General features: G+C 47.4%; 1 protein-coding gene across 1 annotated transcript in view; it reads right to left on the reverse strand.

Moving 5' to 3' along the window:
- The window catches only part of col7a1 (collagen, type VII, alpha 1), a 352,219-nt gene extending 338,103 nt beyond the window's left edge, over nucleotides 1-14,116 (reverse strand). The window contains exon 1 of the mRNA XM_052017565.1: nucleotides 13,938-14,116. The gene's annotated coding sequence lies outside the window, so the exon portion shown is untranslated. The remainder of the gene's footprint in view (nucleotides 1-13,937) is intronic.
- Between the last annotated feature and the right edge of the window lie 1,253 nt (nucleotides 14,117-15,369).

Consider the following 15,369-nt stretch of genomic DNA (forward strand, 5'->3'; position numbering starts at 1 on the left):
TTAAGGGAGAGGTTTCTACAGCCAATGAGCGACACCAGGGGAGAGGAGAAAAATGTTAACCAGGCACCTTGGTCTTTACATTCAAGAACAGGACCTTAGACTGGTTAATGGCTGAATAACACACTCACTCCCATCCTCCAGATGGGAAAGGGGCAGGAAGACCTAGGACCTGCAGCCTAACAGAATCTAGTGCACTCAAAGATGGAGAGAGCAGAGAGGAATATAATGAAACAACCACAACAGCACAAGAGAAATAATACGTCAATGATAGGGTCATAATTTATGATTTTTTAAAAAATAAATCCACTTTAGACAAGTTTTAGAGCCGCAATGACGCAGAGGGATGCCGAGAGCAGCTGTTAGTTATTAAGTGATCATTCATACCATAGGTTGCTTCCCATCCCCAATCAGTAATCGCATGTCAGTCTGCAGCACAAACCATCCACAATTCGTAGTTTGTTGCACGAATCTGTGACAGGAAGGCCTCCCAATTATAATGACTTACTGCATCAAGCAGGTAAACAAAATTCCTCTTCACTTCAGCCCTTGTTCTTAAGACAATACCTCCTCGTTCCAAACTCTCCAGTTGGAAGAAACAACCTCTCAGGATCTACCCTGTCAGTCCTCGGAATCCTTATCTGTTATCTCATCAAAACAATCCAATCAGGTTAGTTAAACATGACATAACAAACGCATGTTTTCCTTTTTCTTACCAACAAATTTTCCCATGCACTTTACCATTTTCCCCCCTGATTTTTATATCACAATAAGAGATAAGACATCTTTATTAGTCACATGTACATCGAAACACACAGTGAAATGCACTTTTTGTGTAGAGTGTTCTGGGGGCAGCCCGCAAGTGTTGCCATGCTTCTGGTTCCAACATAGCATGCCTACATTTCCTAACCTATACATCTTTGGAATGTGGGAGGAAACCGGAGCACCCGGAGGAAACCCACGCAGACATGAGGAGAATGTACAAACTCCTGACAGACAGCGGCGGGAAACAAACCCAGGTCACTGGTGCTGTAAAGCATTACGCTAACCACTACACTACCGTGCCTGCTTAATTTTCCACTGTTTTAAAATACCTTGGAAGGAGGTGGCTGATGACAAATGGACTACAGTTTAGGGTTCTTCTGCCACTGGAGAGGGAGGGGCGGGGACAGGCGAGAAAGCCCCTAGATATTGTAAATACGGGACCGGGTAGTTTCCAGGGAGCCACACGTGTGGCATTGGTGCTGTTTTCTATATAAAAAGGTAACACTAATGAATGGTCTGTACAAGAATGTAAAGGTTTGCACTGTTTTGTAATCATATATAGTTTGTCTTTTATTATGAATAAAGTTTATTTTGTATATTAAAAAAAAATGGTGGATGACTGTCCAAACAGGGTGGAGCCGTGAATCACCGCCCCCCACCCCCCCCAAGAGAAAGGATGAATCCACTCCCAATAAAAAATGCACCAGGTCCCACCAACGGGTCACAGTGCAGCAGGAGGTGCATCAGGAACATCAGGAAGCACCACGCAGGCAGAAGCACCCTTACCAAAGCTTACAGTGAGGTCCATGGGGCCTACGCCAGGACACAGGCCTTCAACAGCGTGGCCACTGCGACTGAGGGCGGGGGTGGCAGGACAACTAGGAGAGAGCCAGGCGGAGGGAAGATGTGTGCAGGTGGAGGGAGGGCAGCGGGAGCGAGGAGAGAACAGAGAGGAAAGCTAGGTGAGAGGGAAAGGGCAGTTTGGAGAAATGAATGGGTGCAAAAGAGGGGAAGAGATGGAGATTAGGGAATGGGGGGGGGGGGGGATGCTGGGCGAGGAGGGATTCGGGTGGGGAAGGCCAAGAGGGAAAGTGAATTACACAAACCTGGTTGAGGGAGAGAACACTTGCCTCTGCACCAAGATCTCACTCTGTCATGCCCACATTAGAGTTATAGGGTCATAGAGTCATAGAGCACAGAAATAGGCCCTTCGGCCCAACTCGTCCGTGCCGACCAAGATGCCCATCTAAGTTAGTCCCATTTACCTTCATTTGACCCATATTCCTCCAGAGAGTTATAAGTTCAAAATTCAGTGCTGTGATTGGTGTGCAAAGACCACCCTACATTAAAAGACTTCAAACACAGGAACCTTCCACTCCACAACAGGAAGGTCAGGGCCTGGAATTTCAGGATTCTCACAGCAACCCCAGCAGAGCTCTCTAACTAATCCTCTCTGTGTTAATGTTAACCCTAACCCCATGAGTTCATTTAGGCAATGATCTGAAGATTCCCATGAATTCCTATGAAAGGGCAGGTGAGGCTTCAGGTTAAGTCTCACCTGAGGTACAGGACCTCTGACAGTGTAGCATTCCAACAGAGACATGCAGATGCTAGAATCTAGAAAGAAAAACAGAGTGCCGTTGGTACTCAGTGGGGCAAGCAGCATCTGTGGATGCAAAAGGTGTAGGTCGACATTTAGAGTCAAGACCCTGCTTCAGGATTCAATGATGACAAATGGTGGATGATGCTCTGATGCAGGGTCTCAACCTCAAGCATCCACTTACACCTTCTGCCTCCACAGATGCTGCTTGACCCATTGAGTTCTTCTGTTCTTTGGGCAGGGGGTAAGTTTCGAGAACATCTTCGAAGGTTGGGTGCAAGTCAGAGCACTACAGGAGTGGAGTGACTGAGCCCTTCCAATCCTGGCAACAACAACAACTTGCAGAAAGCTCGAGATGGGTGTTTTGGTGGGAAGGAGACTGTTGAGATCTAGGATAGACCAAAGCTGAGAAAATGGATGCAAGCTACGAGGCAGGGCTCACAGGCGTGGGATCCAATAAATCACTGTCAAATTTCCAAAGTATTTGGGCTTTTTGTTCGTTTTCATGGATAAGGGCACCGAGAAGGCAAGGCAAGTTGATTTTTGCAAGGCGTTGACAGAAAAGAAGAAAGGTGTTAAATAAACGAGTGTGACTGTAGCCATGAACCACAGCACCAGCACTCGACTGAGCAATGTTTGCTATGTAGGCAGGACAGACACCAGTTTCCAGGAGCAACTCCCACAGGACCCAGTTCCTCACCTGCAGAAGATCCCTGCTGGGATAACTCCTGGTCCAAACACTCTGTCAGGCACTTACCCCGCAATGTGAAGCACGTGTCTAAATCAAAGATACAGGAGCCTGAGGGCACGTACCACCAGGCTTAAGGACAGCTTCTATACCACTGTGATAAGACTATTGAATGGTTCCCTTATACAATGAGATGGACTCTGACCTCACGATCTACCTTGTTGTGACCTTGCACCTTATTGCACTGCACTTTCTCTGTAGCCGTGATACTTTACTCTGTACTGTTGTTTTTACCTGTACTACCTCAATGCACTCTGTACTAACTCAATGTAACTGCACTGTGTAATGAATTGATCTGTACGATCAGTATGCAAGACAAGTTTTTCACTGTACCTCGGTACAAGTGACAATAATAAACCAATACCAATAGATTCTGCTCCAGATGTTCTGCAGTACAGGAGTGCACTTGGACCCAAGAATCAGGGAAACTTCCAACATAGGAGGAGGCTTTTTGGCACATCATTGCTGTACTAGCTCTTTGAAGGTTCATGCCCCTGCATCTTGTCCTTTACCCAGTAAATTCCTCACCCAAGAACCTATCCAACACCCTACTTAGGGAATCAACTTCCACCTTTCCCAGGCACTTGTTCCAGATCCCAGTGACTCTCTGAGCTAAAATGTATCCTCATCAGGTCATTCTCTCTTCTCTCCTCTTCCATCGGGTAGAAGATACAGGAGCCTGAGGGCACGTACCACCAGGCTTAAAGACAGCTTCTACCCCACTGTGATAAGACTATTGAACGGTTCCCTTATACGATGAGATGGACTCTGACCTCACGATCTACCTTGTTGTGACCTTGCACCTAATTGCACTGCACTTTCTCTGTAGCTGTGACACTTTACTCTGTACTGTTATTGTTTTAACCCTGTACCACCTCAATGCACTCTGTACTAATTCAATGTAACTGCACTGTGTAATGAATTGACCTGTACGATCGGTATACAAGACAAATTTTTCACTGTACCTCAGTAAAAGTGACAATAATAAACCAATACCAATAAATCCTTTGGTATTGAATGTTGAATTTATCATCTCTGGTTACTGAAAAACTTACCGAGAGGAAAAGTTTGTCACTCTCAGCTCTATCAAAACTTAGCATCATCCGGGGAACACTACGGAGCCAGCCCTTACCCTTCTCCGTGCCAAGAAGAATTCTGACTTTTACTCTCCTGCCCTCTTAACAACTAATAATTGGCTGCACCCATTGTAGGACAGGCAACAAAGGTGGGCCTCATCAACAACATCCACAACACAAAAAATGAGTCAATAAATTAACAGGTGGACTGAGCTGTCAAACACAACTCTGTCGAAGGCAAATCACAAGACTGCCGTCAGATCAAGGTTTCCATCTCCTTTTCTGTTCTGTTTTGATCTGAAACATTAACTCAGGTTATCTCTCCACAGATGCTGTCTGACCTGCTGAGTGTTTCCAGCACTTTCTACATTTATTTTAGATTAAGGCCAGTGACTAGAGCAAGCGACACAAAAGCAGCTGGGCCACTGTGGCCGGCCACATTCATCAGCCAGCGGAGAGGGGAGTGGCCTGCTATAACCCCAGGAGTGGTGGTCTAGCCTCAGAATAGCAAGGAGGCTGCAGTTCAGTGATAGAGGCCTCATATTACACTCAGGAGGGATGGCTTTCACTCCCCTTCCAAAGACTTCATCATGGTGCCTGTGCATTGGCCACAGTGCAGGTCAATTAAAGAAAGAGTTGCACTTTTGTGGCATTTTTCCACAACCTCAAGTGCTTTATAGCCAATGACGCATGTTGTCCACAACCCTGCAAACCCTCAGCTCGAGAACCAATCCAGAGCCTCCAGGTGAAGAGACTTCTCATCTCAGTCCTGAATGGCCTACCTCGTATTCTGAGACTGTGACACCTGGTTCAGTCAAGCATCTACCCTCTCAAGTCCTGTAAGAATTTTGTGCATTTCACCCCCCATTCGAAACAGTCTAGGTCCAGTCGGCTTAATCCTTCTTCAGGGGTTCAGAAACAAATTAAGTAACTGCCTTATGAATGTCAGACTGGTCCAACTTCACACAAGATGTGAAACTTGATGTAGATCATGCTGGTCAAACTGATCAAAATGGAATAAAGTTGAGAGGTATCAATACCAAGCTTTAAAGTGTTTATTGGTTTATCTGCGTGGGTTTCCTCCGGGTGCTCCAGTTTCCTCCTACATTCCAAAGATGTACGGGTTAGGAAGTTGTGGGCATGCTATGTTGGCGCTGGAAGAGTGGTGACACTTGCGGGCTGCCCCCCAGCACATTCTCAGTAACGCAAAAAGACGCATTTCACTGTGTGTTTCGATGTACATGTAACTAACAAATAAATATCTATCTATTGTCACCTGTACTGAAATACAGTGAAAAGCTTTTGTGTGCGTGCCATACAGACAGATCATTCCCTACATAAGTACGTTGAGGTGGTACAAAAGGGAAAAAAAACTGAATGCAGAACATAGTGTTACAGTTACAGAGAAAGTGCAGTGCAGGTTGACAGTAAGGTGCAAGGGTCGTTACAAGGTAGACTGGGAGATTAAGAGTTCATCTGTTAGGGTATGGGAGGTCCATTCAAGAGTCTGATAACAGTGGAATAGAAGCTGCCCTTGAGCCTGGTGGTGCGTGTTCTCAAGATTTTGTACCGATGGGAGAGGGGAGAAGAGAGAATGACCCGGGTGGGAGAGGTCCTTGTTTACATTAGCTGCTTTCCCGAGGCAGCGGGAGGTGTAGACAAGAGTCAGTGGATACTTGTGAAGGGTTTTGTGATGACATGAGAAGGTTCACCTTGCTGTTCACTGCTCTGCAATTAATTCTGGAGCCTCCACCATCTCCCAGCTCCGACCCAAGCCCAGTAACTCTCCCATTTTTAATCCAAATGACCTTCCAGTCTCATGTGACCAACCTTTAACCACAATCCATAATCCAGATTTAATCTCCAATCCCTCTCTTTTCATTTGCCCATGTCACTTGTCCACCAGTTCAGCTCTCTCCTGTCCTTGGCTTTCTCTCCTCCAGCTACGTCCTCCCTTTCTCCCAGTCCGAGTGCAGGTAGATGGGACTAGGCAGAAGATCAGGTCAGCATGGACTAGTTGGGCCGAAGGGCCTGTTTCTGTGCTGTAGTGCTCTATGACTCTATTCTCCCTATTTCCCAATCACTTTCTCCCCGAGACCCGATTCCCCAACACTCCTTTCCCAGACACCTGTTTCCCAGGTTCATCGCTGTTGGTGAACTCCCACTCCCCTCTCCCCACAACCATCTCATTCCAACCAACCTCCTCTCTCTCAACTTACCCTCCTACCTCAGTTCCCCATCAAGCCTGATCTTTCTCCTCGCCCATCTGCCTTCACCCATTCCTCCCCCATCCTCCAGCCCCAAGCTTTACCCTTGGGCTCTTGCTCACCTGATTCCAACTCAGCCCAGCTCATCAGCCTGCTCCATCACCCAATTTCTGCTGACTGACGGTCACTTGGCACTGGTATTGGTTTATTATTGTCACTTGTACCGAAGTAAAGTGAAAAACTTGTCTTGCATACCGATCGTACAGGTCAGTTCATTACACAGTGCAGTTACATCAAGTTAGTAGAGTGCATTGATGTAGTACAGGTAAAAACAATAACAACACAGAGTAAAGTGACACAGCTACAGAGAAAGTGCAGTGCAATAAGGTGCAAGGTTACAACAAGGTAGATCGTGAGGTCAGAGTCCATCTCATCATATAAGGGAACCGTTCAATAGTCTTATCACAGTGGGGTAGAAGCTGTCCTTAAGTCTGGTGGTACGTGCCCTCAGGCTCCTGTATCTTCTACCTGATGGGAGAGGAGAGAAGAGAGAATGACCCGGGTGGGTGGGGTCTTTGATTATGTTGGCTGCTTCACCAAGACAGCGAGAGGTATAGACAGAGTCCAAGGAGGGGAGGCTGGTTTCTATGATGCGCTGGGCTGTGTCCACAACTCTCTGCAGTTTCTTACAGTCCTAGGCAGAGCAGTTGCCGTACCAAGCCATGATGCATCCAGATAGGATGCTTTCTATGGTGCATCGATAAAAGTTGGTAATGCCAGATCCTTTTCCAGTCGCCTCGAGCTCACTCTGGATCTCCATGCAAAGTGGGAAGGGGAAAAACATCACCAGACTAAAGTCCTTTCTGATATCATTGATTGCTGCTGTACCGGGGAAGGAACGACTGTGGGGGATGAGAGGGGTGGGGTCTACTGTGCCAAGCAATTTAAAGCAGGGTTATAAGTCTGAAGGGTATTATGAAAACGGGGATGGGTGATGGCATGAGTTGGGAGCGGAATTTACAAACAGGGATAGGAATCATATAGTTGAGATATTACTTGAATGTAGGTCAGCGAGCAAAGGGGTGATGGGTAAATAGCCAGAGAAGTGGCATATAGAATTTAATCTTGAAAATTGTGCGCTGATACAATTTGGGAGGACTATTAAGGCTAAATGTAGACTATGGATAGTAGGAAATACAGAGGAACGGAGGGCCTTGGCGCCCACGATCAAGGAAGCAGCACAGGTCGACGAGGTGGTGCAGAGGGCAAAAAGGGGTATTTGCCTTCATAGGCTGGGGTGTAGAATACAAGAGCAGGGTGGTTATGATGGAACTTTATAAAATGTTCATTAGGCAGCTGTTGGAGTACTGTGTACAATTCTGGTTGCTGCACCATGGGAAGGGTGTGATTGCACTGGCGAGCTATGAGGAGTGACTGGGTAAATTGGACCTTTGAGTAGACAAGGCTGAGGGGGGGGGGGGGTCCTGATTGAGATATACAACATTGTAAGGGGTGCATAAGGTAGGTAGTAAGAAAGGAGACACAAGAGACTGCAAATGGAGGAGTCTGGAGCAACAAATAAAATGCTGGAGGAACTCAGAGGGTCAGGCAGCATCTGTGGAGGGGAATGGACAGTCGACATTTTGGGTCGAGACCCTTCATCTGGACTGAAAGATGAGGGGAGATAGTCAGTATAAAGAGGTGGAGGGAAGAGGTGAGGCAAGAGCTGGCAGGTGATAGGTGGATCCAGGTGAGGAGGGGGGAGTGGAGACAGTGACAGAGGCTGGGAGGTGATAGGGGGAGGTGACAGAGGGCCGCAGATGATGGGATCTGATGGGACAGGAAGGTGGAGCACGGAGCCAGATAAGGGAGGCGGGGAGGGCAGGTGGGAACGGTGGGGGGAGGGGACCCAGTGGGAGGGGTGTGTGGGTGACGGGCAGTGGGTGGGGGAGGGGAAAGAAACGGGGTGATGGGGGGGGCTGTGGTGGGTGTAGGAGGAACTGGGTGGATCAGGAGGAGAAAGAAAAGGGACGGAGAGGGGAGCAGGTCACCTGACATTGGGGAATTCAGTGTTCATGCCGTTGGGGTGCAGACTACCCGGGCGGAATACGAGGTGTCGTTCCTCTAGTTTGGGTTTGGCCTCACCCTGCCAGTGGAGGAGGCCGAGGACAGAGGGAATGCTGTGGGAATGGGGAGGGGAATTAAAATGGCTGGCGACCGGGAGCAACGGACGTCCATGGCGGACGGAGCGCAGGTGCTCAGCAAAGCAGTCGTCTAGTCTGTGTCTGGTCTCACCGAAGTAGGGGAGGCCACATCGGGAACAATGGATACAATAAGCAAGGCCAGTGGAGATACATGTGAGTGTCTGCCTTAGTTGGAAGATTGTAAGAAATTTCTCCATAAACAGAGGTATCTCTAACCGGAGGACAAAAGTTTAAGAAAAGGGGTGGGAGATTTACAGGGGCTTTGAGGAAGGAATTTTTTCCACCCATAGGGCTTTTGAATCTGGAACACACTGCCTGAGGGTTGGTGGCCACAGGTAGTCTCAGAACATTCCAGAAATAGTTAGATAAGTACTTGAAATGCCAAGGCACGGAAGGCTTCAGGCCAAGCACTGGAAAATGAGATTGGTGTAAATAGACAGCTGAAAGCTAGTCTGGATATGATGGGCTGAAGGGCCTGTTTCCATGCCCTATGACTATATGACTCCAATGTGCCATTTGAACTGCCCTTGGTTCAAGGACAATTAGGAATGGGCAGTGAATGGTGACTTAACCAATGCTCTATCCTGGGAACAAATAAAGAAAAACAGCACTGCTATTTAAGACATGAATATATGCGAGAGGGGGGCTCGGTGTTGGAGAGGGATCAAATTAATAATGCAGAACTAGATAAGCACAGATATTAACCAAAACAGAAAATGCTGGAAATACTCAGCAGGTCAGGCTGCATCTGTGGGGAGAGAAACAGAGTCAATGTTTCAGTTCTTTTCAGTTCTGACGAAAGGTCTCTGACCTGAAGCGTTAACTCTGTTTCTCTCCCCACAGATGCAGCCTGACCTGCAGAATGTTTCCAGCATTTTGTAGTTTTGTTTTACATTTCCGGCATCTGCAGTTTTATTTGATTTTCAATTAATACACAGAGATTAGCCTGCAAATAAAGTGGAAATCTCCAGTTACAGAGTCATACAGCATGGAAACAGGCCCTTCGGCCCAACTGATCCATGCCGACCAAGATTCCCATCTAAGACAGTCCCATTTGCCTGCATTTGGCCCATATCCCTCTATGTAGGTCTACATATTTCCCAGGATATTGGTAGACTTCCACCACTGAAGTAACCAACACACGCAATCAAACTTCCTCATCACATTTAAACCATCAGCAGTTACCTTGAGACACAAGAGAGACTGCAGATGCTGCAAATCTAGAGCAACACACGCAAGATGCTGGAGGAACTCAGCAGGTCAGGCAGCATCTACGGACAGTCGACGTTTCAGGCTGAAACCTTGCATCAAGACTGGAAAGAAAGAGGGGAGATAGCCAATATAAAAAGGTAGGGGGGAAAGGGGTGGGGAGCAAGAGCTGGCAGGTGATAGGTGGATTCACCATATTGATAGGTGAGGGGGGTGATAGGCAGGTCCGGGAGGAATTTTTGTCAGGTAAATGATGCCAACCACCCATCACCACCAGCACTTTCAAGTGGCTGTGCGTACAATCCTGGCCGTCACTGTCAGGATGTTGGAGTATGTGACCAAAGGACAGATTTGGGAATGGGAAGCTGTTGCAAACAGTTTATAATCCTGCTCTTTTAACACCTTTTCCACTGTATGAGTCAAGGCTCAGAATTCTCAAAGCTGAGGGAAGACTTTCCAAATATCTACCATTTACATGCATGGTTACCATGCAGTTCACATGATGGAGACAAAATGATCAATAATTTTCAACTTTTTCGCAACGGAACACCTTTAAAGCAAAAGCCATTTGACATTTTAAATGCCGGTCATTGCTTCAGTGCCAAATGGCTTGCTGCTACTAATAGTTGCTGTATCACACTGATTAATTCAAAGTTACACCACTAAGACACACAACGCTCACTCCAATGCCTTTAGCAACCATTCATTGGCTTCTTAAACCCAGCACAAAAAATGTTCATTGTAGTAGCTCAGTTGGTAACACTGTGACAGAGTGGGGAGAAGGGGTGGGAAGCAAGAGCTGGCAGGTGATAGGTGCATTCAGGCGAGGGGGGTGAAAGACAGGTGAGAGAGGTGAGTTCAAGTCCTAATCTGAGGACATCAGTGCAAATAAAAGGGACTGTATCGGTGGAGGTGCTCTGACACCTCAGAGGAACCACTGCACCCGGGTTGTGTTGCTCACGCTACGACCCAAGGTGCTGTCACAGTACCTCACAATTCAAAACTACTTTATTGGCAATAACGTGTCGTGGGATGTTTCAAAAGGGACGTAAAAGGTAAAGAAATCCAAGCCTTTGCAGCTCTGTAAAACTCTGGCAAAACCACACTTGGAGTACTGTGTCCAGTTCTGTTCGCCTCATTATAGGAAGGATGTGGAAGCATTGGAAAGGGTGCAGAGGAGATTTACCAGGATGCTGCCTGGTTTAGAGAGTATGCATTATGAGGAGAGACTAAGGGAGCTAGGGCTTTAATCTTTGGAGAGAAGGAGGATGAGAGGAGACATGATAGAGGTGTACAAAATATTAATAGATAGAGTGGACAACCAGCGCCTCTTTCCCAGGGCACCAATGCTCAATACAAGACTTTAAAATAATGGGTGGGAAGTTCAAGGGAGCTATCAGGGGAAGGTTTTTCACCCAGAGAGTGGTTGGTGCATGGAATGCGCTGCCTGGGGTGGTGGTGGAGGCAGGTACATTGGTCAAATTCAAGAGATTACTAGACAAGCATATGGAGGAATTTAAAATAGAGGGATATGTGGGAGGAAGGGATTAGATAGTCTTAGGCGAGGTTTAAAGGTCGGCACAACATTGTGGGCCGAAGGGCCTGTATTGTGCTGTACAGTTGTATGTTCCATGTTTCTTTCTTACTTTAAACCACTCAAAGCTTTTATCAACCATCTTCACAGTGGGTTTCCGTGACTGGGGTAGTCATGGAGACCACTGTGCTCAGAGCACTGAAAAGGTACCAGGGTTCGACTGACCTACTACAGGTCTTTATGTCCTCACTATATTCAAGACAGAGTCAAGAGACCCAAGGGATTATACAGGAGTGTGGTGTTGAGGTAAGAGATCAGCTCTGATCTTACTGACACAGCAGGTAAATGTGCTGCACAGCCTAGCTCTGCTTCTGGAGACACAGGAGATTCTGCAGATGCTGGAAATCTGGAGCAACACGCAAAATGCTGGAGGAACTCAGCAGGTCAGGCAGCATCTGTGGAGGGAAATGAACAGTCAAAGGCCCCTTTACCTTTCTCTTTCCCCTCCCCCACCCTCACAACCTGCCCCTCACCCACCCTCACAACCTGCCCCTCACCCACACCATCCTCCCTCTGGTTCCCCACCTCCTTCCCTTTATTCCATGGTCTACTGTCCTCTCCTGTCAGGTTCCATCTTGTTCTACCCTTTGCCTCCCCGCTTCTCACATCATTCCCACTTCCCCCCTCCCCCACCTACCCACCTTCCCCCCCTCACCTGGACACCCATCACCCGCCAGCCCGTGCTCCTCCCCCTCCCCCACCACCACCCCTCTTATTCTGGCTTCTGCCCTCTTCCTTTCCGGTCCTGATGAAGGGTCTCGACCCGAAATGTCGACTGTCCATTTCCCTCCATAGATGCTGCCTGACCCGCTAAGTTCCTCCAGCATTTTGTGTGTGTTGTTCCTGCTTCTACTTCTCACACCTGTGTTCACGGTGTGAGGCTTTTATCTGATCCAGGAGCACGGTGGCCGTGGGTTGGGAATGAAATGGATTATCATCTGTGCTCAGTTGCGAGAGCGTTAGACTGAAGATCTAAAGGTCCCTGGTTCAATCCTGGGTTTCGGCAGCAGTGGTGTGTATTTTTGGGGCAGGCACGGTAGTGTAGCGGTTAGCGTAACGCTATTACAGTGCCAGAGACCTGGGTTCAATTCTGGCTGCTGTCTGTAAGGAGTTTGTACGTTCTCCCCGTGACTGTGTGGGTTTCCTCCGGGTGCTCTGGTTTCCTCCCACATTCCAAAGACGTACGAGTTAGGAAGTTGTGGGCACGCTATGTTGGTGCCAGAAGCGTGGCAACACTTGCGGGCTGCCCCCAGAACACTCTACGCAAAAGATGCATTTCACTGTGTGTTTCAATGTACATGTGACTAATAAAGAGATCTTATTTTGTGCCTTGACCCACCATCTTCCCTTTCCCCTTGGTTTGACAGTGGGCTCAGAGGGTTTTTTTGTGGGGTGGGTGGACTTGTGCTGAAGGAGTTGAAATCTGATTTCTCTGAAACCCAGTCAGATGCTGAGGTTACCTCGGAGAGCACCTTCCCTTGGGTTCTACACATCCTTGAAATTATTCAAGGCTCCTGCACCAGACATGAAACTGACGTGAAATTAACACGGGACGGGAGAAAGGATTAATTGCAATCGATTATTGCCAGGGTCAAATCTGTATTGCATCCAGCTTTAAGACATTTGAAAACTGGAATATGTTCCGGACGGGCCTTGTAACGAATAACGACAATCTGCATTTATATAGCGCCTTTCATGACATTTCGAAGTCATGAACTGCCTTAAACCAATGAAATATTAGTAATGCAAAATACAAGCCAACAATCGGATAACGTGGATTTTTTTTTAAGTGGCGTATCTTGAGCGATAAAACTTCTAAATGGTAAATAAGGGGTTGTTGTCCGAAATGGTAGAGGTGACAGGACCTGGGTTCACCGGCAGTGCGGCACTCCCTCAGTCCTGGCGCTGAGTATTGGAGCAGGGGTGGACGATTCCCTTGGTGCGCCGGTGGACTGGGCTGTGGGTTCATCGGTTCTACTGAAACGAAAAACCCTTCGATTTTTACGAGGAGATGCGAGAGAGACGGCGGATGCTGGGATCTGCAGATAAAAACAACTCGGGGGGTGGAGGTTCAGGCGGCAGTTGTGTTCGTAGGGGGGAAGCGATGGTCGACGTTCGGACTCGACACCCCGCATCAGGTGCAAGGTCTCGATCCGCAACGTCGACCATCCCCTTCCCTCCACAGACGCTGCCCGACCCGCTGAGTTCCTCCAGCAGTTTGTTTCCTGACTTTATAACAACCGTCTCGTTGCCTGCACGCTCCCTTCAGAATCCAGCCTTCTAAAGTATGAAGCATCAGCGGTTTCCAAATCAAAAGAGTTAACCAAATTATTCAAACGTACAAAGTTGGACGTGGGGAGGGGAGAGGAGAATCCGAGCAGGGGTTAATTACATCCGATTACGAGAATGTTAAATTCAAGTGCAAACCAGTGTCACGCCAGCGCCATCCTTGCAATGTGCAAAATGGGTTGCAAATGAGTTTAAAAGTTTCATATCGCTTGCAAAATGCCCAAACCAAAACCCGCGGCTCACGTTACCTGCTTTTCAGTTAAAGTGTAAGTCCCGGGGCTGTCCGAACACTACAAAGCCCAACGACTTGGCGCTCAATTCAAATCCATGTCGCCGCAATAGGTCAACTCCAGTCATGCACACGTTAGATTCACACGAGTCGCTTTGGACGAAAATCCCCGATCTCCCCCGTCCGCTCCGCGCTCTCTCAGTCCCTCTGCAAGATTTTTTTTGTCAATTGTGATCGCATGCAATTTTGTTCCAACTCATTCTCGCTCGGTGAGACAGCAGTTTTTTTTGCTAGGAGTCCTGCCTTATGAAAATGCAACCAATAATATTCAGAGAAATACATTGCGGTATTGCCCCTTTTGTATCAGGTGGAATTTATAAAGTTTGCATCCAATCTGTGGAATAAATCACTGCTCGATGAATAACCACACCCAGTTCTTAATTATTACCTCTCTCTTTACAGGAGTCCTTTGAAAGTGAGTAGCGTTTACACAGTATAATGGGAGCTATTTGTTGAAACAGAAATAGTCCTATGATAACTTTCCAAAGCTTATAAGCATTATATAAGAGAGAAAATACCTGCTTATGGTCACGGATAGTGCAGCTAGTAGAGCTACCGTCTCACAGCTCCAGTGACCCAGGTTCAATCCTGAGGCCCAAAAAAATGTTCAGATTTGCAGACAACACTTTACTCATGGGGTAACAAGGGGTCACACTTGATCAGATACTCGACTTTCCAACAACACTTTCAGGAGGACACAACCTGGTTCTGACAGTGTCAAGCACAATGTTACGGTTGTAAATCCAATGCACTAATCTCAATTTTGCTCAGAGACATTCTACAGATGCTGGAATCTGGAGCAACACACACAAAATGCTGGAAGAACTCAGTAGGTCAGGCAGCAGCTATGGAGGGAAACCCGAAACATCAACTGTTCATTTCCCTCCATAGATGCTGCCTGACCTGTTGAGTTCCTCCAGCATTTTGTGTGTGTGTGTGTTGCTCGACTTTTCTCACTTTGACATACTTCGGCTAAGGGAGGTCACAAGAATAACTTTGGGAACGTTGAGATTTCCGCAATCAGTGTGGCTTCCTATGCTGCCAATCATTGAACCTTCTCCTGTCCCTTAACAACCGATGTTACTGAGAGGCAGAAATCATCTGGCAACAATTGAGACACTCCTGGTATTTGAGGCATTCCTGGTACCTCTGATATTAGAGACATCCACCATTTGCGCAGGGCATCTATGTACTTCCAAAGCCAAGGACCTGAGATTCTCAATACCATCCTGAATGCTCCTTCTGCACTTTGAAGACACAAGGAATTCTGCAGACACTGGAATCTGGAGCAACACACACAAAGTGCTGGAGGAACTCAGCAGGTCAGGCAGCACCCATGGAGGGAAATAAACAGTTGATATTTCGGGTTGAGATCCTTCACACTTGGTATT

This window comes from Pristis pectinata, chromosome 6, assembly GCF_009764475.1.
Source record: "Pristis pectinata isolate sPriPec2 chromosome 6, sPriPec2.1.pri, whole genome shotgun sequence".
Classification (NCBI taxonomy): domain Eukaryota; kingdom Metazoa; phylum Chordata; class Chondrichthyes; order Rhinopristiformes; family Pristidae; genus Pristis; species Pristis pectinata.